Raw genomic sequence first — 27942 nt, forward strand, 5'->3', positions numbered from 1 at the left:
TTCCTATATTATTTATTTTTGCTCTCATCTTTATTATTTTCTTCCTTCTGATGGCTTTAGGCTACATTTGTTGTTCTTTAGGTGAAAAAGTAGGTTGTTTATTTTATATTTTTCTTATTTCTTGAGGAAGACAGGCCTGTATTACTATGTACTTACCTTTTAGGACCACTTTTGTTGCATCCCACAAATTTTGGACTATTGTGTTTTCATTTCCATTTGTTTCCATGTATTTTTTAAATTTCTTCTTGGATTTTCTGTTTTACCCATTCATTGTTTAATAGCATGTTTTTTTAGATTCCATGTATTTGTGGTGTTTCTCTATTTCTTCTTGTGGTTGACTTCTAGTTTCATAGCTTTGTGGTCAGAAATTGTGTATGATATGATTTCAAGTTTTTTGTATCTACTAAGGCATGTTTTGTGACCTAATATGTGACCTATTCTGGGGAATGTTCCATGTGACCTTAAAAAGAATGTGTATTCTGCTGTTTTAGGGTGGAATGTTCTGAATATGTGTTGCCTGTCTAGTCCGGTGTATCATTCAAAGCTATTGTTTCCTGTTAATTTTCTGTTTAAATGATCTGTACATTGATGGAAGTGGGATGTTAAAGTCCACAAATACTATTATGTTATTATTAATTCCTTTATGTTTGTTATTAATTGTTTTATATATTTTGGTGTTCCCATATTGGTTGTATAAATATTTATAATTGTTATATCTTCTCATTGTATTGTCCCATTTATGATCATATAATGCCCTTTGTCTCTTTTTATAGTCTTTTTTTTAAATCTAATTTGTGTGGTATAAGTATTGCTACTCCAGCTTTTCTTTTTCTTTCTTTCTTTCTTTCTTTTTTTTTTTTTTTGACATCCATTTGTGTGATAAATATTTTTCCACCCCATTACTTTCAGAGCAGGTGTCTTTAGGTCTGAAATGAGTCTCTTGTAGGCAGCATATAGATGGATCTTGTTTTTTTGTTTGTTTTGTTTTTTTTTGTGTGTGTGTGTGTGTGTGTGTGTGTGTTTTTAATCCAGGGTGATTTTGTCTTCTTCTTTTTTTTTTTAAGATTTATGTATTTGAGAGAGAGAAAGAAGGAGTGGGGGAAGGGGCAGAGGGAGAAAGAGAATCTCATGCAGACTCCCCACGCAGTGCAGACCCAAAGTGGGAGTTAATCTTAAGACCCTGAGATTATGACCTGAGCCAAAATCATGAGTCAGACACTTAACCGGCTGAGACACCCAGGTCCTGTATGTCTTTTGATTAGAGCATTTAGTCTATTTATATTCAAAGTCATTTTTGGTAAATATGTATTTATTGCCATTTTATTATATGTATTGTCATCATTTCTGGAAATTTTCTCTGACCCTTTTTGTCTTTGTTACTTTTGGTCTCTCCTTTGCACTTAAAGAATCCTCTGGTTTAATTCTGGTTTAGTGGTCATGAACTCCTTTAGTTTTTGTTTGTCTGGGAAACTCTTTATCTCTCCTTCTATTGTGAATAAAAAAAAAAAATAGAGTTTTTTTGGCTACAGATTTTTCCCATTCAGCACTTTGAATATATCATGACATTCCCTTCTTGCTTGACAAGTTTCTGTTGAGGAATCTCCAGCTAGCCCTATGGGTTTTCCCTTGTCAGTTAAGGACTTCTATTGTCTTGCTCCTTTTAAGATTTTTAAAAATATTTATCACTACATTTTGCAAATTTAATTCCAATATGTCAGTGTTGGCCTGCTTTTGTTGATTTTGATGGCAGTTTTCTGTGCCTTTTGGATCTGGATGTCTGTTTCCTTCCCCAGATTAGGGAAGTTTTTATGCTATTATTTCTTTTTTTTTTTTTAAGAAATTTCTTTTTTTTTTTGAAAACTTATTTTTATTTATTTATGATAGACAGAGAGAGAGAGAGAGAGGCAGAGACACAGGCAGAGGAGAGGGAGAAGCAGGCTCCATGCCAGGAGCCCGAAGCAGGACTTGATTCCGGGACTCCAGGATGGCGCCCTGGGCCAAAGGCAGGCACGAAACCACTGAGCCACCCAGTGATCCCCAATGCTATTATCTCTTGAAATGAATTTTGCCTCCTTTCCCATGGCTTTGTCCTCTAGGACTACTATAATACAATGTTATTACATTTGATGGAGTCACTGAGTGCTCTAAGTCTATTCTTATGTTCCATAATTCTTCTTTCTCTCTGTGTTCACCTTCATTATTTTCCATTATTATGTCTTCTATAGCACTAATTTGGTCCTCTGCTTCTTCCAGCCTGTTCTTCATTGCATCAAGCCTGTTTCCAATTTCATTTATTGTGTTTTTTCATTTCTGATTGATTATTTTTTAACTTTTCAACAAATATTTATAAAGCCTCTACTATAAGCAAGCACTGTTGGAAATAAAAGATGTTGAATGCAGTATGGATTTCATTTTCTGAGCCTGTATAACTTTATGATGAGGATAATAATATCAGAACCAAACTGGAAAAAGTGTGTATTGAGGCTGTGCCTGTGTTAAGGCAAGTAAGGCCATTTGAACTCTATTAAGTTTTGGGCTATATTTAGACCTGTATAATGCTGGTATATATTTAAACCAAATTTAGCCCACATATGCAACATTTATTTCCACTTTCTAAAATTACCTTGATGTTATTTTGGTGAGATAACTTCCCCCAACAGAATTCTATGTAATGAACCTTTTTCCTATCCTCAACAAAGAATAAATCTGAAATCTAAGATACACAAACCTTCATTGTCTGAAGACTGAATATGAATAAGGCGATGAATAAAGTCACCTAAATATTTGGAGCTCATTCAGTTCTTGCAGCTAAATCCCCACATTGCTACTCTTATTACACAACTGTATCAGAACCAAACACATCTGAATTTGATTGATGACTATCGATTTCCAAGTCTGATTGCTTGGATTGATCCTTTCTAACAATTACACTTCTGATTATGTAACTACTGTCAGACCATCTTGATTACAACTAAGGAATTCTAAGTGATAAATAACTTCAAAATAGAGAATTAAATCTATTCAATAGAGACTGAAATAAATCAGTTTATAATAGGATAGAAAACTATGTTCATAGTCTGACACAGGGCTCACAGTCCATGATGTTTAAGGGGAACACAATTAAGTTATTCTGTGGAAGAAGCTGCTCTTGACTACTGCACAACTGCTGCCCCTATTAGTGTGATAAGCAAGAATACAAAGGCCACATAGTAGGGTAGTCATGACAGAATGCCTGAGGAAATTTAAAATAAAAGAATAGTCCAGATAAAATCACTAAATTCCAACTACAAACTGAAACTCAAGGAATATGTATGAAAGTATTTTGATACAACTATCTTCTTACAACTGGACAGTTGATATGGCCATAAATCAGATTTGCAATTTGTTTCTGCAGGTAGTTTAATTGAATTGTCAGCTATATTCTCAACTTTTTCTGGTCTTTCTGTGAAGAATTATTAATGCAAATAAAGAAGGAAGGACTAGCACCTGAAGTGTTGAAATTGTGTTATGTATGAAGATCTGGGGATCCCCAATGTCTAAAAATCCTCTTCTGTCATTCTCTTCCCATATGAATAAGTTCCCTCTTCCTTTTCTGAGCATTTTCTGCTAAAAATACTATAGTCCCGTAACCTGAATGAATGCCCTAATAGTAGATACTTAAAGATATCCCTCATTTCCCTGTTATGTGGTGCCACTCTATCTGTAATTACACTTGCATCCTAGTCTCTCCCACACTGGTATATAAAGGATATATCCCAAAAAGGAAAGGATCACTCAGGAAATGAACTATAGCAACTAACTAAAACCTGGAAATTGTGTGTACAGAATGGATTTTAGTGTGTTTTCTGAAGGAGGAAGGAGTATATATTTTAGCTAAATTTGAATTAGAAGTTATATGTGTGTTTATGTGTGTGTATACCAGAATCCATGTTCATTCAAGCAGATGAGCTTCTATCTGTGTGTAAGGTAAGTTAATGCAAATCCAGATGAAATAATGGCCTATTAAAAGGAGATTAGTAGACAGATGAGTCACAAGATAATAAATTTGGATGTATTATTATACCACTAAGCTTTCTCCACTCCCCCAAATAGTTACGATGTTGATACAGAAACCAAAGTGTCTTAATATAAACTGGTGATGTAAGCATTGTGATCTTTAAGAAAATGTTTTTAAAAAGGAAAATGTTTTAAAAAATTTGGCCTCAGGGGAATTGTCCCTTAGTTACTAGTTAACTAAGGTTAAAAAAAATCAACAAAATAAACCTAGTTTAGGGATGATATTTTATAATGTATTGGAACCAATTTCAGTTTGATTAAAGTGACATCAGAGTCTAACTTAGAAGTGAACTTTACTTACAGGCAACGGATAAAGGAAATTTGTCCAGTGAGCAGAATAACTTCTTGTCCATTCTTCCTGGTACAATTGATATTTTTTTAATGTTGAATCTACTGTGATAAAAGAAAAGTATCTAACACTTTAAATGGTCAAGGAATTGGAACAAAAAATGGAGAACTTGCCTTATCAAAAAGTGAGGAAACCATGTAAATGGACATCTCAATATGATGTGGAACATGAGGCTATACATGACCCACATGTAACACTTATCAAAAGCCTTACATTGTGGACAAAGCATTTGATGACTTGGTGGATTTATCTCAGGCTCCTTTTCCAGCATCCCCAGGATGACTGAATTAGCTAATGGACAAAGTGGCCATGATAGCAGGAATGAAGGCTCTTCCTTAACTCTCTAAAGTTGACCAGGATTTGCTAGGTGTTTAATTTTCTGGCAGTGGTGATTAGTACTGATATACTACCATACTCTCAGGGAACCAAATAGTTCCATGGGAGAAGATCATCACCTGGTTTATTTCCTTACTTCAGGAGGGGAGATTTGTCTTTACTATTTAGATTTCTTTTACCCTGACTCAGGGATGACATGGTATAACTCACAGTGTCCCAGCAAAAATTTAATGAGATGTATTTTTTAAGGCACCTGGCACATTGCCTGCTATGTGGAGGGACTCATTTAATGCTCAGATTTAGTTATTTTTATCTGATGTTTAACTAGGCATAATAATGTAATTGTTGAGTAAAGAGAGAAAGGAGAAAGCAAAGATTAAATGGATGACTGTGGATCTGAGAATGAGAGCTTTTAATTTTGATGTACATTTTTAAGATTCAGGTGGGCAGGTGCAAAGTTCTACTTATCTTGTGACAGCCCAAGATGAACCACATTTGTACATCCCCTTGCTTATGAAACCTGCCACCTATGAATCTGGAGTGATCTATCTCTTTCTTTGTTTTTTTTTTTTTTTTTTGGACTAGAAAACTCAATTTTTGGGACATATCTAAAAAAGGGGACAAGAACAGTAGTCATTTGTTCTCCTGGTGGGGACAGGACTGAAGAGGGAGGAGGGAAGAGGGACTTGATGTCTTCTGTTCACAAGAGTGCTTGGTGGGGATTCTTCAGAGTTTTTCAGGGGATGGGACCCAAATGTAGTGCCCAGACTGGTCCTCGATGATTTGTTTGATCTTGTTGTAAATCTCTTCCAGTGAGTCACCCTGTACAATGGCTGTGAAGTATTCTCCAAACTCCTGCTCCAGTTTCATAGCTTTGTCATAGATCTTATTTGCTTGTTCGTATGTCTGCCGTCGGTTCATTTCCATAAATGCTTCAATGGATTTGGGCTTGATGAAAATGGCTATGGGGTAAAGTTGTACTTGCTGCAGCCTCTTGATAGCATTGCCAGAAACATCTAAGATACAGTGCTTGCCCCTCTCTGCAACTGCCCGCACTGACTGGATGCTGGTCCCATAGAGATTATCATTAAATTGGCCTGCTTCGATGAACTTGTTGTCCTGAATATCCTTCTCCATTTGTTCTCGGGAGACCACAAAGTGGTAGTCTTGTCCATCCACCTCATTATCACGTCGAGGCCGAGTGGTATGCGGCACACAGGATCCAAATTTATGTGGGAACTCGGATATCAGGTCATCGTTGACTCTGTCCTTCATTGGGCCCAGGATGATCACAGGTCTTGCATAGTGAATTTCTTGCCGTGTCACTGGCTCATATGGCAAAATTGCATCCTCTTGTCCTTTGGAACTGCTTTCGCTGTCACTGGTGTTGGATGTCACTCCCTGTTCCTGTATGCTGCTCTCCTGGGCCATGTTTTCTTTTCTCTTGTAAAATGGAAACTTTCGAGAGAGGCGGAAACTCTTTTTACGTTTCGTTTTGATCGACCTGTTAGACTCCATCATCCCCGTCCTGGCATGGAACTTCACGGTTTTCAATCGAGCTCTTTCTTTCTTTTCCACCCTCTTTTTACTGGGGATCACACCGATTTGCTCACTTTCTCCATGTGGGGTCACCAATCTTGCCTGCCACCACTCATCATCAGATGCATTAATGACATGCAGAATGTCACCATAGGAGAAGCTGAGCCCCTGGCTTGGCAGGCAGCTGTCCCGAGTTCGATCATAATCAAACAGGGCCCTGACATACAAAGACCTCTTCTCACTTGTTCGGAGGGATCCAGACCCAGAGCTCATGCTGCTGTTCATCATTTGTTCTCGCAAGTCATGTATCTTTGATTCAAAACGACTGTACTCTGGCGCCGGGTCGGAGTCCAGGTCTAGTGCTGAGAAAGCGCCACTCCTGCCAGCCCCTCCGTCCCGCGCGAGAGACCACGGACCCTATCTCTTTCTTTGATCTCTCTTAGCCCTCTATGTGTGGGAGCCAGTTTGTGAACCAAAAGTAATGCATATTAAATTCTTTTTAGATACAAAAAACTTCCTATTCTTCCTATCATCTTTGTTTATGAAGGCTTCCTACTTCTTTAAAGTATTAGATGATTGCACCAGTCAGCTCATTTCTTTGTTATCCATATTCCCATACATCAAGAGAAAATGACTTTGATAAAAAAAAAAAATAGAGCCAATTGCAAGTTTAGCACTGGTTTTCCCATAGTGTGTGATTCTGGGTAACTTCTTAAATGACCTAGGCCCATTCCTTATCTGTAAATGTAATTGGAAACTTGCTTACCCCATCAGCATGGAGGAAACTGATCAATTAAGATAATAAATCACATAACATAAACTACATTTGGAACATGAGCTGTACTGTGTAAATGCTTACTCTCTTTTCTTTATTCCTGGTTCTTTGCTTTTTCCATGTTTGTTCTCACTAGAACTAATATATTTTGATCATGATTCACTTTCCTGTATTAAGCATCGGTTTTATTTTTTTCAATGTGATTATTGACATATATTTATCATATCCTTTCCTTTCATTTAAAATCTGACTTACAAAGAGGACATTCAGTATATGTATTGATTGAATTAATTTTGGAATCTTAGTTATTGGACATGATATCTTATTGTTACAGGAGCATTTGCTGTAGCAGAAATCAGTGGAATTTGGCTTTAATTCTATCTAATTATCTATTGATTTTGATGAAGTCACTGGAAAGTTTTGAGAAATTGTGTATTCAGTATAAAACAATCGTTATTATAAATGTCCTCTGAGACTACTACAAGATTGAATGAAATATAGGCTAATGTGTTTTTTTTTAATATAAATACTAAGGAAAATAAAATGCAAAGTACTTAGTATTTTCCACATTATTTTTATTTAATTTTTCATGTGAACAAGATAGTCCTGGTTATGATGTGGTTTTGTGTTTAAGACTATGTATAGCCTATAATGCTTACCCAGTTTATTCCAAGGAGCATGTTTTTGTAATTGTAAGTGCATTTAAAATATTAAAATTACATTCAAAATTTAATCACTTTTAAAATAAATATACAGAATTACACTGAATAAAAATATTATAATCACTTATGATCTGAAATGATCTAGATAGTGGAGGTTTAAAGATATTGCCTCTCTCTGGTCTTGTACACAAAACTACTATGAGTTCCAAAGGCAGGGTTTTTTGTGGTTTTTTTTTTTGTTGTTGCTGTTGTTGTTGCTCTCAAAAATGTGTTTTGTTGTTCTAGCAGTACAGAAATAAGCTAGAAAAAGAATAGAGAAGGTCAGAATCCACTCTGATATCAGTATGGGGTGGAAAGAGCAATTAGGAAACTTTTGTCACATTGTTAAGAGTTCCACAGGTTGTTAGGCAAACAGATAACAAGAAAAAAAGGGACTAAAATAAGAGTAAATAATAAGTGCTTTTCTGGGTTAGATAATGAGAGGCACTGTTATATGGGACACGAGAAACACTGTGATCATTTTCATTTGCAAATTGCAGCTGATGATTTTACTATTGGTAAAAGAGAAGTTCTAAGAATTAATTAAAAATAATAGATGCATTAATGCTAATAAATGCACTTGCCAACCAGCACAAATAGACTTATAATTTGAGGGCATGTTCTGTGCTCACAGCAGCCTAGAGAAGTCTGTAATTTAAAGATCACTGTTCAAAAAAAAAAAAGTGTCAAAGACAATGTGAAGCTAAAAGATCAGTTCCCCTGCTAAGATGAAGACCAAATCCACTTTTTGAATTCATAGTGAATTAACAGGAAATCCAGAATATGATTAAGAGTTCAATCTGTCTGAAAACCTTGCTATTAGCAGAGGAATATGGCTAACATTGGTGTAGGAGTTGAGGATATGAGTGGAAAAAGTCATGCTTGTTGGGATATATAGTAAGTAATAAGTGCTTGGTGAAGTCAGTGGAGACTAGTATTAGATTAAGAGGAAAAACTTAAGAGTCATAGCAAATCTAGAGATCTTAGCAAGTTGAATATATATGGGAACAGAGCAAAGGGAAACTAGAGATAAGATGGATTTAAAATGATTCATAGTGAGGTTCATTAAGTGAGGTTAATGAGAAAATAATAATTCAGGTGGGGATTTTTATTTGTGTTAAGATAATGAATTGAGTTGGTTTTTCTTTATCCTTATTGTACTGTCACAGGAATAAGGCCATATTCATTATGCTCTGCAGAGGAGTAATGTGTTGGTCTAAGCTGGGGTTGGAACTTCGGGGTATAAATGTGGATTTCGCTTACGTAGGCAGGCCAACTGAATATCTAAATTGCCAATATTGCCAAAGGCAAAAGAGAAAAAAAGGAGCCAGACTCCTGGAGCCTTCAGACCCAGAAAACTTCAAACGGGCAGCCCGGGGGGGGCTCAGCGGTTTAGCGCCGCCTTCAGCCCAGGGTGTGATGCTGGAGACCTGGGATGGAGTCCCAGGTCGGGCTCCCTGCGTGGAGCCTGCTTCTCCCTCTGCCTGTGTCCCTGCCTCTCTCTCTCTCTCTGTGTGTCTCTCATGAATAAATACATAATTTTTTTTTAAAAAAGAAAGAAAACTTGAAATTCGTCAGAAGATTTATTTTTGTTGTAAATAGGTCAGAAACGTTGTAGTAATTCAGAGTTTAGGGACATCTTTTATTAATTGCTCCCAAATGGGCATCCATTTTCACAATTGTGAATCTGAACTCATTGCTATAGAGTAAATGTCTTTTTTCTCCCCCACATGCACTGTCCTTATAGGTTTAGATATTTGGATTGTTAGAAGTATCTCATTGCTCGTTTTCCTGCAAATAGCACATATAAGTTATGTGGTGAAATGTATTTTTTTAACCTAGGTAATTTAGCTTTCTCTGTTTTAATCTGGAAATTTAGGATCAACCGAGCTACATTCAAAGATTAACATGTCTAACTAGATCAGGGCCCCTTTAGGTCAAGTTAGGAGACAGAAGTATATTAATTTAAGGTAGAAAATTAGAAATAGAAATCCAATGCATTTATTATTTGGAAATTCATTTCATTGTACAGGAAAGATAGAAATTGAGAAAGTTCAAAGACTAATTAAAGGACTTAAGATCTAGGCTTTATTCCAGAAAAGAAAGGGCAAGAAAAGTTCATTCAGGCAAAGGGCAAACATGCAAAGTTATTAATAAATTATGAGTATTATTTATTAAATACCAACAAATACCAGATGCTATGGTAAGAACATTTATATTTGTTACCGCCTTTTTTATTTTACAACAATGCTATCAAAAGAAGTAGGACTTCCCTCATTTTACAGGCAAAGTAACTTTCTCCACAGTATTAGTAAACTATCATATAGTTTGTACTTAAGGATTATAGAGGAGACCTTTTAACTCTTACAATGGTTTGTTTTACAAGTCAACCTGGCTGGACCATGGTGCCCCCATATATAGTCAAACATTATTCTGAATGTTTCCATTAGTGTGTTTTTGGGTGAGGTTAACATTTAAATTGGTAGACAGAGTAAAGCAGATTCCCCTTCATAATGTGGGCGGAACACATTCATTCAGTTGAAAGCCTAAATTAAAAAGAGACTGCCCCTCCGCCCTCAGCAAGAGGGACTTCTGCAGCAGATAGCTTTCAGACTTGAGTTGTATCAGCTCTTAACTAGATCTTCAGACTACCAACCTTCAGATTTACAACACTCTTTTCTGGGTCTCCTGCTAGTCTATTCTGCAGATTTTACATTTGCCAACGTTGCCACATAATCCTCTGAGCCAATTCTTTAAAATAAATCTCTTTAGAGAGAGAGAGAGAGAGAGAGAGAGAATTCTATATACTCTATGGTTCTATACATCCTATTGTTTCTTTCTCTGGAGAATCCTAATAAAAATCCAAAAAATTGTTGTTCTCTGTATATAGCATTTAAAAAAGATTTACTAACTGGACCATGTACTGATAGCTATGACATTTCAAGTTTGGGATAATAGTAAAATGTGAGAAAACAGATTTCTTATTCCCATTCCAGTTCTGCATTCCCACAATTCCAAGCTTTGGACATTTCAGTTTTTAGCTAGTCACTTTAATGCAGCCCCATTTTAATGAATATTCTTATTATCCCTCAAACATATGATTTTGATGTCAGAAATTTTCATCTTAACACAGGCTACGAACTCATTTCTCTCAGCCTTTCTCTCCCCTGATACCTGGTTAATATGACAAACTCTCAGTTATTTATTAAAGCTATCTCTTTGAAAATTACTGAACCAAATCATGTGTGTTGTTTTTAAATGCATTCTGTCTCCAAATTCTACATCAAATTTCTTGATTCATCATTAATCCATAAATTTTGCTTAATTGCTATTTCTGAACTTAGCTTTAATAAGACTCTCCAGAAAAAAAAAAAAAAAGACTCTCCAGATATATGTAATATGTATTGCAGATGTAATTTTATCCTACTATTCTGGTCTAATGATTTAAAACCAACCTTTGTATTTTAACACCAACTGATACTATTCCTTTTAGTATTTTGCATCAGATTTCATGAACTCGGTGTTCAAAGCATAGAAACTGAAGTTCAGTTATCTATTTCAGTGACCACAGGCACAACAAGGTCTTCTTAAATGTGAATAGTGTCAGGGAAGGGTACTCATTGCCAGATTGCATCCACTTAAAAAATGAATCCAGCAAAGTATAATCAGGAGGAGCATGTTATTTGATTCATTGGTAGGGCTACATAACTATTAGTTATTTTCCTTTCTCTTCCTTTTTTATTTTTTATTTTATTTTTATTTTATTTTTTTTCCTTTCTCTTCCAATCTAAGATATACCCTTGGTCCTTGATTATGAGGCTGAATATATATATTAGTATAAGTATATAGTGGGGAGCAAATAATTTATCAAGCAATACCAGAGAATGAAAGTGCAGGAAGATAATCATTGCATTTATGTTTGCATATATATGCTAGGAAGACACAAACAAGCTTTACTCAGGTAAGCATGCATGGGATTAAAAGGATAGCTTTGGATTCAGATTGCCCCTGTTCCAGTCTTTCCTTTAGTCCTTGAAAAGAAAAATTGCTTGAACCTTCCAAGCCTCCCTATCTTCCTCAAAATAAAAGGATTTATCAGTGTCTACCTTGTAGGGATTTTGTAGGAAAAATAAGATAATTCAATTCACAGTCTTAGTATGTGTTATCAATGCACAATAGCCAACTAACTAACTTTTAAAAGCAAGTAACCTAAAGAATTATTCAGAATATTAAGGTAGACTTAATTATCCTCCTCCTTCTCCTGGTCTTAGGCTACTTGGATCTGAGGAACGAAAATTATCAGGAAACAAGTTATTCCAAACAGCCTATTTTTACTTTATCTTTTACACAATAGTATCTAAATATTATGCTAGGAAAATAGTAAAAGAAATATGAGATAATGATTGCTCACTGGAAAAATTGGATTAGGTATTCTGCTTGAATTGTTTTAAGAGAGTGAGAAACTATATTTGAGAATAGTGACTCAGAGGAGTAATTTTGAAGCTACTTCCTTAGTATATGTGTCTTACAATATATATAAATCATATAGGAAATATGATTCCCTGGGACACTTGAGTGACTCAGTCAGGCAAGCATCTAACTTTTGATTGCAGCTCAGGTCATGATCTCAGGGTTGTGAGATCAAGCCCTGCATAGGGCTCCACACTGAGCAAGAAGCCTGCTTAAGATTCTCTACCCCCTTCCTTTACTCCTAGCCAACCTCCTATCTAGCTCATTCTCTCTCTCTATCAAATAAATAAATAAATAAATAAATAAATAAATAAATAAATAAATATTTCCTAGGGCTGGAAAAAAGAAATATGGGTCTGAGTTTTAGTGGTTCTGCTATGGGAATTTAGACACATCAGTTAATGCACCCTATTTAGTAAAATAAAAGTTCTCTGTGCTATGAAGTTATTAAAATCAAACGAGACAACTTAGGAAAGTACTTGGAAAAGTTACAAGTGCCAATATAAGGACTTAATTATAAATAATAGAATTTCATTTAATTTTTGCAGGTGCATGCCTTATTATATCAACTTAATTTTCAGAGTTTTTGACATTTATTTTTGGAGCATCTACTTACTATGTGCCAAAAACTGATAGGTGTTAGGGGATAATAGTGAACATACAAACAGTATCTCCATCCTCATTTCACATACAGTCAAGAAGCTTCATACTTACTAGTATTCTCCAGAACTTAACACATATTTTTAGACTTGAGTGTTCCACAGAATCTATTCTTTAATAAATGACTAAACAAATGATTTGAGAAAGTTTTGTTCATAGAACAGAAATAAGAGTTTATTTGTGTGCTTAATATTTTGACAGTGGAATCACAAGATTTAAAAAAGTATATAGTAAAAAAAAAGTACATAGTGTGTGAGATTCCAATCAGTTCATAGAACTTTCTTAGATGTTAATACATAGAATACTGTAAGGTTTTGTTTTGTTTTGTCTTTATGACATTCTTTTTTTTTTTTTTTCTGACATCCATTGGATGAGCTTTAAGAAGCTTCCTTTCAAGTGAACATTGAACTTTTTTAATTAGGATGAATTGAGACAAAATAAAAGTGTTTGGCATTGTTTCTAATTAATATAATTTAAGAACCAGCTGACATTTTAAACATTTTAATGAGCAATATTTTTCAAAGTTGCAAAAATATAGAGTTCCCCTTTTTTAATGAGGAAATTTATTTTCATAATAGTTTCAGCTTTTTGGCTAGATGATGCTGTTCTAACTCAAACCTTACTACAGTAGCCACCCCCACCGGCTCTTATCTATAAGAGATACGTTCCAAGATACCCAGGAGATGCCTGAAACCACATGTAGTATGGAACACTATATATGCTGTATTTTTTCCTATACATACATACCAGTTTAATTTATAAAATAGGCACAGGAAGAGATTAGCAACAATAACTAATAATAAAATAGAAAAAAATTATAACAATATACTGTAATAAGTTAGGTAAAATTGGTCTTTCAAAATATATTTTTTAAACATTTATTTATTCATGAGAAACACAGAGAGAGGCAGAGACATAGGCAGAGGGAGAAGCAGGATAGGATCCCTGCAGGGAGTCTAAGCTGAGACTCTATCCCAGGACCCTAGGATCACAGCCTGGGCAGATGTCAACCACAGAGCCACCCAGGTGCTCCTCAAAATATCTTATTGTACTGTACTTACTCTTCTTCTAATGACATGAAATGATAAAATGCTTATGTGATGAGATGAAATGACATGAATGGCATAGGCTATGTGATGTAGTTAGACTACTACTGATCTTCTGATGATATGTCAAAAGGAGGGCTATCTGCTTCTAGACTATGATTTAACATAATAACTGAAACCAAAGAAACTGAAACCAAGTGTGCCTTATTGTCTGTAAATTATTGATTAAACCAGTAAGTTTCCTTTTCCACTCCACTACTTGAGACTTCCTTTTGAAATGTGTATCAAAGTTGAAATCACATGCTATCTACATGTCCGATCACCTACCCACGTTCATCTTTCTTCCTTCCTTCCTTCCTTCCTCCTTCCTTCCTTCCTTCCTTCCTTCCTTCCTTCCTTCCTTCCTTCCTTCTTTCTTTCTTTCTTTCTTTCTTTCTTTCTTTCTTTCTTTCTTTCTTTCTTTCTTTCTTTCTTTCTTTCTTTCTTTCTTTCTTTCTTTCTTTCTTTCTTTCTTTCTTCCTTCCTTCCTTCCTTCTTTCTTTCTTTCTTTCTTTCTTTCTTTCTTTCTCTCTTCTTTCTTTCTTTCTTTCTTTCTTTCTTTCTTTCTTTCTTCTTTCTTTTTCTTTCTTTTTCTTTCTTTCTTTCCTCTCTCTTTCTTTACCATCTATATCCATGCAATTGTTAATTTGATATGTCAACTTATTGAGCTAAGGGATGCCCAGAAAGCTGGAAAAGCATTTCTGATTGTGTCTTTGTGGGTGTTTCTAGAATAAATTAACATTTGAATCATAGGCTGAGGGAACAAGATGTCCTCACCAAAGTGGGTAAGCATCATCCCATTCTTTGAGGCCTCCAATAGAACAAAAAGGCAAAAGTGTGAATTTACTCTCTCTGAGCTTGGATATCCATCTTCTTTGCCCTTCTGGTATATTACTCCTGATTCTCAGGCCTTCCGAATCAGATTGAATTTCACCACCTGCTTCCCTACTCCTCCAGCTTGCAGAAAGCAAATCTTAGGGTTTCTCAGTCTTCATAATTTATTATAGGAAGTAAACCAATTACTAGAATAAATCTCCTTATATCTGCCCAAAGCCAATGGTATCAACCTCTTCACTTTGAGTGGCTTTGACATTCCAATCCCCAGTGACAGCAGCCTTTTGCCTTCTTCTGAGATGATTAACCTTGCATTCTCCAAGGAGATGGTAATGGCTTCCGGGAGGCAGTTGTGATGCAAGGCAATGCTGATTTTCCTCAGGACCCGTACCCAACACCTCTCCCTTGCTTTTAGACATGTAACTGGAACCATGTAAGTTCCAGCAGGGTCCTAAAGGTGAGGTACAGAGTATGACCCATGAGGATGTGCACTGTACTCCAAAATAAGCACTGTTTTTTCTTTTTAATTTATACAAACAGAAATCTTGGGAATATATGTGGGAATGAATATTCAGGGTGTGGGATAATGGTGGAAGGAACAAAGTTGGACCAGGTCAGATTTATTGATATGAGCTCACAAAAAAACAAAAACAAAAACAAACACACAAAAAAACAAACAACAACAACAACAACAAAACCTCTGCATTTAATATTGCTACTCAGGGAGTTAGAAAGAACTCTAGTGGTTTGGCTAGACTAATGGTTGGCTGACTGAGACATGGATCAAAAGATGGCTCACTAGGAATGATTGGAAATGCAAAAACTCCCTTGATTTATATAGATGAAGAGATTCAGAGGTTTAGGAAAAATATGATGCTAGAGTGGATTTGTCATTTAAGCCCTATACACTCACAATCTGAAGGTCTAAAAGAAATACCTTTAACCAATATTTTGAGAAATAATTTGTGAGAGGAGGCCCAGCATCCTCGAAGAGCTCTGTGACTGTACATCTCTGTATACCCTACTAAACCATAGAGATAGTATACACAGCAACACTCCATCATCAAATGGAAGTGGTATATGCATGATGGGTCTCAAGCTGGCCCAGAAACCATAAAAAGTTATGTGAAAAAAGTGGCTCAAATGCCCATCATCCTCATTCTCTTACAATGCCTTCTCTCTCCTAGACTGTATCTATGGCTCCACGGAAAGTTCCCCATAATCAATTTACAGAGGAAGAGAAAACTTGAGTCTGTCTTACAGATGGTTCTGCATGATATGCAGGCATTACCCTAAATTGAACAGCTCAGTACTACAGCCCCTTTCTGGGACATTCTTGAAGGACAATGGTGAAGGAAAGTTAACCATTCTCAGTGTAAAGCACGCTTGATTGTTCACTTTGCTTGGAAGGAGAAATGGTGAGATATGCAATTATATACTGATTTATGGGCTCTGGCCAGTGGTTTGGGTGGATGATCAGAGACTTGGAAGTAATATGAATCAAAACTGATGACAAAGAAATTTGGGGAAGAAGTATATGAACAGACCTCTTTGCCCCCCAAAATATGGAGATTCTGTATGGGCTCAGTAATATGGATTTCCGTTCACCAAGGCTAATTTGACTATGGCCTCCACTAAGCACCTAATCTGCCAACAACAACAAAGACTAACTTTCAGCCCTTGCTATGGCACAATTCACCCAGGTGATCGGCCAACTACCTGCTGACAGTCTAATTACACTGGACTTCTTCCATCATGGAAAAGGCAATGGTTTGTCTTTACTGGAATATATACTTACTCTGGATATGGATTAGTCTTCCCTGCATGCAATATTTCTGTCACAAATGTCAACCCTGGACGTATAGAATACCCTATCAGCTCTCATGGTATTCCATACGGCATGGCTTTGGATCCCTGAACTCATTTTATAGCAAAATAAGTACAACACTAGGCTCATCCTCATGGAATTCACTGGTATTACTATGTTCCCTGACATCTTGAAGCAACTGATTAAAATGGCAGAATAGCCTTTTGAAGACCCAGTTATACTGCCAGCTAGATGGCAATACCTTGCAGGGCTGAGGAAAGTTTCTTCAAAAGGGGTATATACTTTGAATCAACTTTCAATATATGATTGTATTTCTCCACTAGGTTGGATTCACAGGTCCAAGAATCAAGGGATGGAAATGGGAGTTCCATCATTCACTATTACCCCTAGTAATAGCAATTAGCAAAATTACTGCTTCATGTTTCCAGAATTTATGCTTTTCTGGCCTAGAAGTCTTAGTTCCAGAAGGAGAAATACTTCTCATCAAAAGGCACAAGAAAGATACCATTGTACTGGAAGTTAAGACTACCTCAGGGACACTTGAGACTCCTCATACCTCTGAATCAGTAGGTAATGGAGTTTGGTGTTGTCTGTGCTGATTGGCCCTTCCTGTGAAGGGGAAATTGGACTACTATTCCACAGTGGAGATAGGAAGAGTATTTCTGGCAATTGGTTAGGGCAACTGTTAGTATTACCATGTCCTGTAATTAAGGACAATGGAAAACTACAACAACCCAGTCAAGGCAAGGCTACTGATGGCCCAGATCCTTGAAGAATGAGGATTTGGGTCCTCTCACCAAATAAAGAAACATAACCAGCTGAGATGCTTGCTAAAGGCAAAGGGAATATGGAAAGAGCAGTAGAAGAAAAAGGTCATTATAAATACCAGCTTCAACCACATGACCACTTACAGAAATGAGGACTGTCATTGTCATAAGTGTTTCTATTTTGTTATGAATATATATATATATATATATATATATAGCAAATATCTTTTGTTTTTCCCTTTTCATATTCCTTACAAGTAATATATATTAACTATATATTGGTGTTTATATCAGTAACATGTAATACATATTAACTGTATATTGGTATTTATATCAGTATTTAAGTATGTTAATTTTTATACCATAATATTTAAGTTATGTGATACCAGGAGAAGAGTGCACATCACTCAAGGACTTTCTCTTGTTCTGGAGAAAGAATTAGTGCATTCTCACTTGTACAAGAGATAGTTTATCATATTGGGTGGAATTATGACCTTGATATTGCCTTTATTTTGATATTAAATATGGTTTAAGGAGATTCATATGGGTGCTAAGTTGACAAGGGGTGGTCTTTAATTTTATATGTCAACTTAACTGGGTTTAAGTGATGCCCAGATAGCTGGTAAAGACAATTTTGGGGGATTCCTGGGTGGATCAGTGGTTGACACCTGCCTTTGGCCCAAGGGCATGATCCTGGAGTCCCAGAATCAAGTCCCACATCAGGCTCCCTGGATGGAGCCTGCTTCTCTCTCTGCCTGTGTCTCTGCCACTCTCAATCTATATCTGTCATGAATAAATAAATAAAATCTTTTTTAAAAAAGACAATTTTGGAGTATGACTATGTCTACAGAAGATATTAGCATTTGAATTAGTATACTGAGTAAAGAAGATTGTCCTCTCCAGTATAGATGGGCACAAATGAATGAGCTGAGGGACTTAACAGAATGTATAGGAAGGGCAAATTTGGTCTCTCTGTAGAGCTTGTACATCCACCTTGGAGTAAAGGATATCACCCACTCCTAGTTCTTAAGTTTTGGGACTCTGATTAAGACTTATACCATTGGCTTTCCTCATTCTCAGGCCTTCGGACTTAGACTGAATTACTCCATTGACTTTTCTGGTTCTCCAGCTTGCTAATGACATCATGGGACTTCTTCTCCTTCATAATTGTGTGAGTCAATTAGTATAATGCCTATATAAATATAAATTCGATTGAAAGATAGATAAAGAGACAGACAGACAGAACAATTTCAACTGATAGGAGAGATATATAGCTCTTATTGGTTCTATTTTCTGTAGAACCCTGCCTCATAAAATTCCCCACATATAAATTAGTCCAGATTGTGTATTTGAGGTCCCATTTTAATTCAAGTTATGTTTAACTCCTTGTAGGCAAATATTTTGAAGTGTGCATCTTCTTCTTAACCCTCTTAACATTGAGATTTTTTTGTCTGTATGATTCTTTTAATTTCTTAATTTTGCCGTGTCACCATTACACCATTACAGAAGCGACTGTTAAACAATGCATTATATTGAGTGCTCCTTTTCATTTAACAAATTCATTCATGACTCATATTTAAAAAAAATAATTTTGAAATTTGCATGAACACAGAAGCAACAGCATAAATTTAATTACTGAGGTATAACTTTATTTTACATTCATTCATTCATTCATTCATACATTTGAACTTTACCTTCTCTCACAAAACAAGGAGGCTATATGAAGCACAATTAATGTGTTACAATGAATGAGGTATTGACAGAATAATGAATATAAAGAAGAATATCGTATAACTGACATTTAAAAAAACATTAATTAGATTTCAGAGAATATAATTTAAATGGAAGATCAAGCAATAATTGCTGCTCTATGAATGTGAATGACTTAATTTCTCAATTTCCATTTTGGTAAAATAGATTAATTTTTGAATAACATAAAACGATTAAAACCTTTTTGAGAGAAAAATGTGAAATGCACACACACATATACATATACACATATATAAAGACATACATATGTAATATTTATAATTATAATGATCATAATGCAAAATTACATATAATGTTTATATTAGTTAGAAATATGTTTTTATTATAAATCGTATATTCTTTCTAAGTTCTTATACAAAAGGGCTATATCAATATATGACCACTATATGCCTTTACACTTATGAAGAAGATATGCATAATATTTCCCAGTAGGCTTAATGAAAGAGCTGTTAACATGTAGAATGCCAGTTTAGATATTTTCAATGCTAAATTGAATAAATATTTCCATAATCCAAACTGCTCCTCTATTTTCAGACAAGAAAGAGAAAAGCAGTTTTTTACTCCTTTCTAAGATCCAAGAGGAGAAAAAAAAGATATTCTAAACCTCTAGCAAAATAATATTTTCTCACAATTTGGATACAAGCCCCATGTTTTCTGTTTCTCTCTTAGTGTGCATTAGCATTAGTTGATTGAATATTCAGTACAATAACACTTCCAATCTTTCAAAATCAGATTTTGCGATTTAGAATTTGTGTCCTTTATAGGTTATTTTCAGCCATTTATCTTCGATACATCATCAATAAGGCTTATTATGTGAAATTTTAGTGTGTGTGTGTCTGTGTCTGTGTATGTGTGTGGGAGACAGAGGCAGAATGAGAGGGAGAGGGTACACAAAGACAATATTTGGCCTCATAATTGCCTTTTATAATTAAAAAAATATCTGATACGGTTGCTGAAATCTCATATGATCATTAAGTGAAAGCCTTTGTTTTCTTAATTTACTATTTGTTTAGGGAGTATGATTCATACTAAAGTTTTAGGAAAGATTTTTGTCATCTTGTTTCAAATATTCTCTCCGGCTGAATTACCTTTCTCCTAGTTGGTCAATATGTTTATGCTTGATTGACACACCCATTTTATAGCCAAATATTACAGTAATTATGACAATTTAAAATTTTATTCTTTTCAGTGTGCTGGAACTTTTTCTTTTTTGGTCTCACAATATTTTAATTGTTTCTTGCTTTGCTATAAGCTATCAATATTTCTTTTTTTTCCTTACCATCTAATGTTTTCAAGGAACTAAAATAAATCTGATAATTCACTGCAATATATAAACTGGAAAGTCTTAATATTTCATTTAATAACATACATAACAGAAAGAAAGAAAGAAAGAAAGAAAGAAAGAAAGAAAGAAAGAAAGAAAGAAAGAAAGATTCTTTATATTATTATTTAACTGAACTGGGAATAAGTAATCCCTTTACATATAAACACTCTACCTCCCACATGCACACGCACACACACACTCACGTGCACTCAGCCTAATAACCATTTTTGTCAATGATTTGGTATACGTAGATATGTATCTTTGGAATGGATGTTTTTCTCCTACTCTTGCTTCTGTGCGAAGTTATCAGGTCTTTAGGAAATGTATAATTTTTATTTCAACTTTCCATACAGTTCATTAGGAATTTGAGTGCGTGTTCAAGGAGACTTTGTACCAGAGGCAGGTTTGTTTTTTCACAACATAAGATTTTTAACTAGACCATGGTGCAAAGATGATGTTATAATGCTCATAGAAAAAAATAACACAAAAGAATGGCTAGTCTTTTTGGAACTAAATGTGTTTTTCTTTGTTTGTTTTCCCATAGAAGAAACAATTGATGCATAGAATGAAAAGATAGCTAGGCTGGAGATATGGTAAGAGTGTATTTGAAAACTGAGCACTTATTGGAAGAAAGGCATTGGGACCTTGAGCAATATTGCTCCATTTTTGAATATATATTTATATCCCTTAGAAAGAGTAAGGGGCCTCTGAACAAGGACATGTTTGTTACAAGAGGCCTCCTTAAATAAAGGACATGAATCAGTGAACTGACTACTGAAAAAAAAATAGAAATGTTGGTTTGTGGTTTGTCAGATAAAATATAACAGAATCTGACCCAGACAAGTCATTTTCTCGAATAAATGACCGACCAGATAAATAGATATAATAGAAATCTAAGGTGCTATAATAATAGATTCCTAGCATATTTTGATTTAGAATAAAATTTACCTGAGTTTCCTTGTGTGAGATTGGCAAGAAGCAAACATATCTACATCTTTTTACATGAGTGTACATCTAAGCAGAATATCCTTAGGGGCTAGAGTAACTCTGGGAAAGAGACATTGGGCAGCCAACAAATCAGGATGGGTGGATACTAGGTATTCCACGCTGGGAAACTACTGAGTAATTTATGAATCACAACAGACACCCCATATCACAAGAATCCTTTCATATACAAATTGATACAGTTGTGAAGGATTTTCTTTCTTTTTTCTTTCTTGTTTATTTTTTGCATTTTCTTATATTAAATACAATTTTGATAAAGTTGTTTGATACTCCTTATATTATATAAAATTTCTTATATTATACACTGTATGTTACATTGTGCTATGCCCTTCCATGCTGTTGGTCAATTAACCCCCATTGTGTTTTATCCACATCACCTATAAGAGCCAGTTTTCAGAAGAGAATTCTTTAGCTATTTCCTTCTTTTTTTAAGATTTTTTTTTTTATTCATGAGATACACAGAGAGAGAGGAAGAGAGGCAGAGACACAGGCAGAGGGAGAAGCAGGCTCCATGCAGAGAGCCTGATGTGGGACTGGATCCCAGAACTCCAGGATCACACACTGAGCAGAAGGCAGAAACTCAACTGCTGAGACACCCAGGCGTCCCAGCTATTTCCTTCTTGACACAGATTAGATTGTGTTTTGGATTAATCTCATATTTTGAACTCAAGTACAGGTGATTCCCCATTTTAAAAGAAAATAAAATACTTTTTCTGATCTATTGAGATGATTACATGATTTTTATCCTTTCTCTTATTGATATGATGTATCACATCTATTTATTTGCTAATATTGAGTCACACTTACATCCCAGGAATAAATCCCACTTGATTATGTTGAATGATTTTTTTAATGTATTGGTAGATTCTGTTTACTTGTATTTTATTGAGGATGCATCTGTGTTCATCAGAGATATTGGCTTGTAATTCTCCTTTTTTGTGGTGTCCTCTGGTTTTGGTATCAAGGTAATACTGACCTCATAGGATGAATTTGGAAGCTTCCCTTCCTCTTCTATTTTTTGGAATAATTTGGGAAGGATATGTATTAACTCTTTAAATGTTTGGTAATTTCGACTATGAAACCTTCTGGTCCTGGACTTTTGTTTGCTCAGAGTTGTTTGATTACTGATTCAATTTCATTGCTGGTATTGGTCTGTTCAAATTTTCTATTTCTTCCTGCTTCAGTTTTTGTAAGTTGTATGTTTCTAGGAGTTTATCTATTACTTCTAGTTTGTCCAGTTTGTTGACACATAATTTTTCATAATATTATCTTAAAAGTGTATTTCTGTGCTGTTGGTTGTTACTTCTCCTCTTTTATGGGGGGGGGGAGGGATTTTGTTTATTTGAGTTTGTTGGCTTGTTTGCTTGTTTGTTTGTTTATTTGTTTGTTTATTTATTTATTATGAGTCTGGCTACTGGTTTATTGATTTTGTTGATCTTTTCAAAGAACCAGCTTCTGGTTTCATTGATATGTTCTATTATTTTTTTAAGGATTTCACCAAAACATTACTAGAACTGGTAAATGAATTCAGTAAAGTCCCAAGATAGAAAATCAATATACAGAATTTTATTGCATTTCTTATACACTAATAATGAAGCAGCAGAAAGAGAAATTAAGGAAACAATCCTATTTATAAGTGCACCAAAAATAATAAAATAAGTAGGAATAATCTTAACCACACAGGTGAAAGACCTATACTTTGAAAACTATAAAATATTCATGAAAAAAATAAAAGATGGCACAAACAAATGGAAAGATATTCCATGCACATGGATTTGGAAAATAAATATTATTAGAATGTACATACGATTCAAAGCAATCCTTCAATGCCTGGTTCATAAATTTGTCACCTTTACTCACACTTTTAAGCATATAATTCCCTAAAGAAAAGACAACTGGTCATATATATCCCTGTGCCACTTCAAACATAGTTCTCGCGTAAAAAATTCCAACAGGGAACTTACCAAAACACTTCACTTTAGCTTATTGTCTCGTATAATTATCAACAGCACACACTACATTTTAAAATTATATGATCATTCAATTATAGTCATGTGTTCCTGAAAATTGATAGGATATGAGCTTCTTTTGTCTCTAAGACCTAAGAATTTGTTGTAATTGTTATTTAATCAAACTATATACAAAGTCTTTCTGAGGAAATACAAATTTCAATAACGACAGAATAAGAACTTTAAACTTACCCTTCCATTGAAAATAAATAGAAAATGTGGAAAAAGCATGACCAAATCTGTTTAAAAATATTTGAGATGCGTTGGAGAATTGCAGGGTCAAGACCTAAGTGATAGGAGAAGCCCAGAGCTTTCAGCTCAGCATCTAGTGCTGCATTATTATTATTTTTTTTTAGGATATCCCTATAATCCCCAAAGCAAGAAAAGTGGATGGGTAAATCTGAGAAGCTAGGCAGAGTTTATGATGTACAGAACTGAAGGGATAGATTTGGAGTTAAGGTTTGCCACAAGTCATATGCCTGATAAACAACCCATTTTATTTCCTTGGTGCCTGCCATTTGTGTGTAGCATCTTTCATATGCTTATTTGCTCTGCATATCTTCTTTGGTATCTATAAAACATTTGACCAATTTTTAATGATACTGTTCACTTTCTTATCATGGAGTTTTAAAAGTTTTTTGTGTGTTTTGGATAATAGTCCTTTTTTTAAAAGGATTTTTATTTATTTATTCATGAGAGACACACAGACATAGGCAGAGGGAGAAGTAGGCTCCCCACGGGGAGCCTAATGCAGAACTTGATACCAATACCCCTGGATTCTGTCCTGAGCCAAAGGCAGGCGCTCAACCACAGAGCCACTCAGGTGCCCCTGTTTTGGATAATAAATAGTCCTTTATCAAATATATCTTCTGCAAATATTCTCTCCTTGTTTGTGGCTTTTCTTCTCATTCTCTTGGTTGTGTCTTTCACAGAGCAGTTTATTTTATTATCATTATTATTCTAATGAAGTCCTGTTTATCCATTATTTCTCTCATGAATTGTGCCTTTGGTGTTGTAACTAAAAAGTCATTGCCAAATTCAGGGTTGTCTAGATTTTCTCCCATGTTATCTTCTAGGAGTATTATACTTTTGCATTGTACATTTTGGTCTACAATCCATTTTGAGTTAATTTTTGCAAAGGGTATAAGTTCTGTGTGTGGATTCTTTGTGTGTGTGTCCAGTTCCTGCAGGACTCTGTTGAAAAAACTATGCTTTTGTATTGTAATTCCCTTTATCCTTTGCCAAAGATCAGTTGGATTATATTTTTGTTGGACAATTTATGGGATCTCTATTCTGCTCCATTGATCTACTTGCCTATCATTTTGCTAATATCACACTGTCTTGATTACGTAGCTTTACAGTAAGTTTTTAAATAAGGTAGTGTCAGTTCTACAACTTTGTTCTTCATATTATGCTGGCTATTCTGTATCTTTGTCTCTCCATATAAAGTTTAGAATCAGGCTATTAGTATCTACAAAATAACTTACTTGCCTCATAATGTATATTTTGTTATACATTGCATTAAATAAAAACATGAGGGAGCCATGGGTGGCTCAGCGATTTAGTGCCTACCTTCGGCCCAGGGTGTGATCCTGGAGTCCGTGGATTGAGTCCCACATCGGGCTCCCTGCATGGAGCTTACTTCTCCCTCTGCCTGTGTCTCTACCTCTTTCTCTCTCTGTGTCTCTCATGAATAAACAAAATCTTTAAAGAATAAATAAATAAATAAATAAATAAATAAATAAACAAACAAACAAACAGTATGCATTAACTATAATATACAGTACATGGATAAACCAGAATTGTAAGTAGTTATCCTGTCTTTCGAGTCTGTACTCTTTAACTATACTTCTCAGAACGGGAGTGAATTTTTGTGCTTATGTTCTCAGATTATTTTGTCTTTTGACTCTGATTTGTGTTAAATGTTTCCAAAGGAAAAAAAAAGTATATGGACATTTTTTTTGTCATTTTATATTATTTGATACACTAATTTTCAGTTTTTAATGTAAAATTTTAAAAGAACCCCTAGATATGTTAAATTGAAGGGGAAGTTGCCGATGTCTAAATTAAGAATAAGGATAAGATACATAGAAAGCATATAAATAAGTTAACATTAGCAGAAACATAGCAATTAACAATATTGCATTCTTATAGTAATACTATTTATACCCTAGTCATTGAATGTCCCTAGAGTCACACCTTTTTATATTAAAACTCTGATTCCAGTTAAAATACAATTAGTCTTAAGAAAGGTAACATGTTTAGATAGTCTGTCATTTATACTTTCTAATTAGGGAATGGCAAATATTTTCTTAGAAGCAGATAGTGTTAGGTGAGATACATTACAGCATGATCCACATGAAGCTGAGTTGTAGAATAAGTGTTTCATAATATAATGAATGAGTTTATGTAAATATGCAGAACTGGGAAGTAGGGGAGTATTAACAACTGCCTTCACCATCTTTTACCCAGAAATGGGGTTATGTACAATGTCAGTGTTATAAAAAATTAAATAAAAGATCCCAGAGCAAAGCAGTTAAATGAATTATTTGCTCAGTAACAGCTGCCGCTAAGAATTGCAGTTGGAGTGTCCATATTTTAAAGGGCAAACAAATTCAGCTGTTAGGGTTACTATTAAAAATAATTTTTAAAACTTCAAAAGCACACAGAACTTGTCACACATACATTTATGACACATTCCTGGTTCTCACTCATGTCCCATCCTCATCCCTCCTCAGAATGTTAATAGGTTATGATTATTGGAGTGTGTGTGTGTGTGTGTGTGTGTGTGTGTGTGTGTTGCAGGTGTAATGCTTCTTCTGAGCCATGCTAGAGGACTGGGAAGGAGACGCCGGGAAAGAAGGAAAGCCACTGAGAATGGAAACTTCATAGCTCAAAATTAGACAGTTTACTTCTGAATAAAGGACAACTTTCCTGTGTAATAAAATTATTTCTATGTTCTATGTCCTCTCTCCTCCAGTTTGTCATATGCATCATATTTAAACCTCATAATTCGTATTAATTTCCAAAGATTAGAAAATTTTTCTCATACTCTCTAGGAGGTAATAAACTTATTTATAGGCATAAAAACACAGATATGAATAGTAAGTATCTTTTCCTGCCTCCCTCAGTTTCACTAGTCATTTGCTATTGATGTAATTAAATGCAGAATTTTTTCTAGAAAGAGACTGATATTGTTGAGAAATACAAGACATTGGAAGTAGAACAGTCCCCAAACCATATTGAACCATGTTATTTGTGTTAATACAAGGGCAGGGGTGAAAAGAGATTTGGATAAAATAGCTAAAGACAGCTCTTTTATTTATTTTTACTTTTTAAAAACAACTCTTTTAAAGAGTTTTCTAAAGTAGAACAGAAGATGAGTTCCTGTAAAGGGAGGTAAACTAATAAGATAAACTGGAAGGGAAAAAAAAAAAGAGCCTTACAGAAAGAACTATTGAAGTTATAGGGAAAAGGGGAAAATCAAAGGTATGTATAGGAGTGATAGTGATGTTGGAATCTAGTGAAAAATGATGGGATTGGATTAGATAGAAGCTTCACCCATAGAAAATGAAAAGAAGGTAGAGTTACAGATGTAAGATTTCAGGTTGGGCAATCTGGTGGGGGTAATGCTGGGTGTTTTCTGCTGTAGTGTTTGTTTTGCAGTATTATCAGAGGGAAGGCAATCACCGTAGAGTGAGGAAGGGAGAGAGGCTTTTAACTTTTAAGAAAAAAGAAGAATATATGACATAGCAATCTTATAGAGTACCTCCCAATATTTTACAAATAGAAATTAATATTTGGGCAAAGTTCTGGAGTACATGGGTGAAAGTGCTCACAGCTGGAAGTGACTAAAAGTACTTAGAGGGTAACTAGGGTCTCTAACTCATCGCAGACATCATCTAGCTGTTTTGTGGGTGGTGGAACAAATATCTTGCAAATTTGTCACCTGTGGGCAGCATGTAAGTACATCGATCATAAATTCCAAATGTGAAGCCACTGTTCCCGTGTATTGGTTGAATACTTACTTTACTTTTATTGGCCATCAAAAGCAAGCAGTGGCCACTTGCTTGGATTTACAATATATTTCCTAGAAAGTCCAGTTCTCCTGCCTTAACAGACTCGAATTTTCAATCCATCATAACAGACCTCAACTGGAGCCTTGACATTGCCGGATATTGACTGTATTTTCCTACTCTCTTATCTACTTCCTTCTTTTCTCTCTTCTCTAAAATACAAAGCAATTACTTCTCCTTTTTCACTCTAGATTAAGACTACTTGCTCTGATTTTGTGAACATTTTGAAGCAATAGAACATGAATTCTGCAGACTCCAACCAGCAGATATACACACCTACAACATTCTGAACTTGCATGTTCTACATTTCAGTTAATTAAGTAACTTTGCAGCTCTTATTTAAAGCCAATCCTACCAA

General features: G+C 35.0%; 1 pseudogene; it reads right to left on the minus strand.

The window, feature by feature from the left end:
• Positions 1 to 5325: 5325 nt before the first annotated feature.
• On the minus strand, positions 5326 to 6690 carry LOC140600668 (disks large homolog 3 pseudogene; annotated as a pseudogene).
• Positions 6691 to 27942: the final 21252 nt, after the last annotated feature.

The sequence above is a fragment of the Canis lupus genome, chromosome 12, assembly GCF_048164855.1.
Source record: "Canis lupus baileyi chromosome 12, mCanLup2.hap1, whole genome shotgun sequence".
Taxonomy (NCBI): Eukaryota; Metazoa; Chordata; class Mammalia; order Carnivora; family Canidae; genus Canis; species Canis lupus.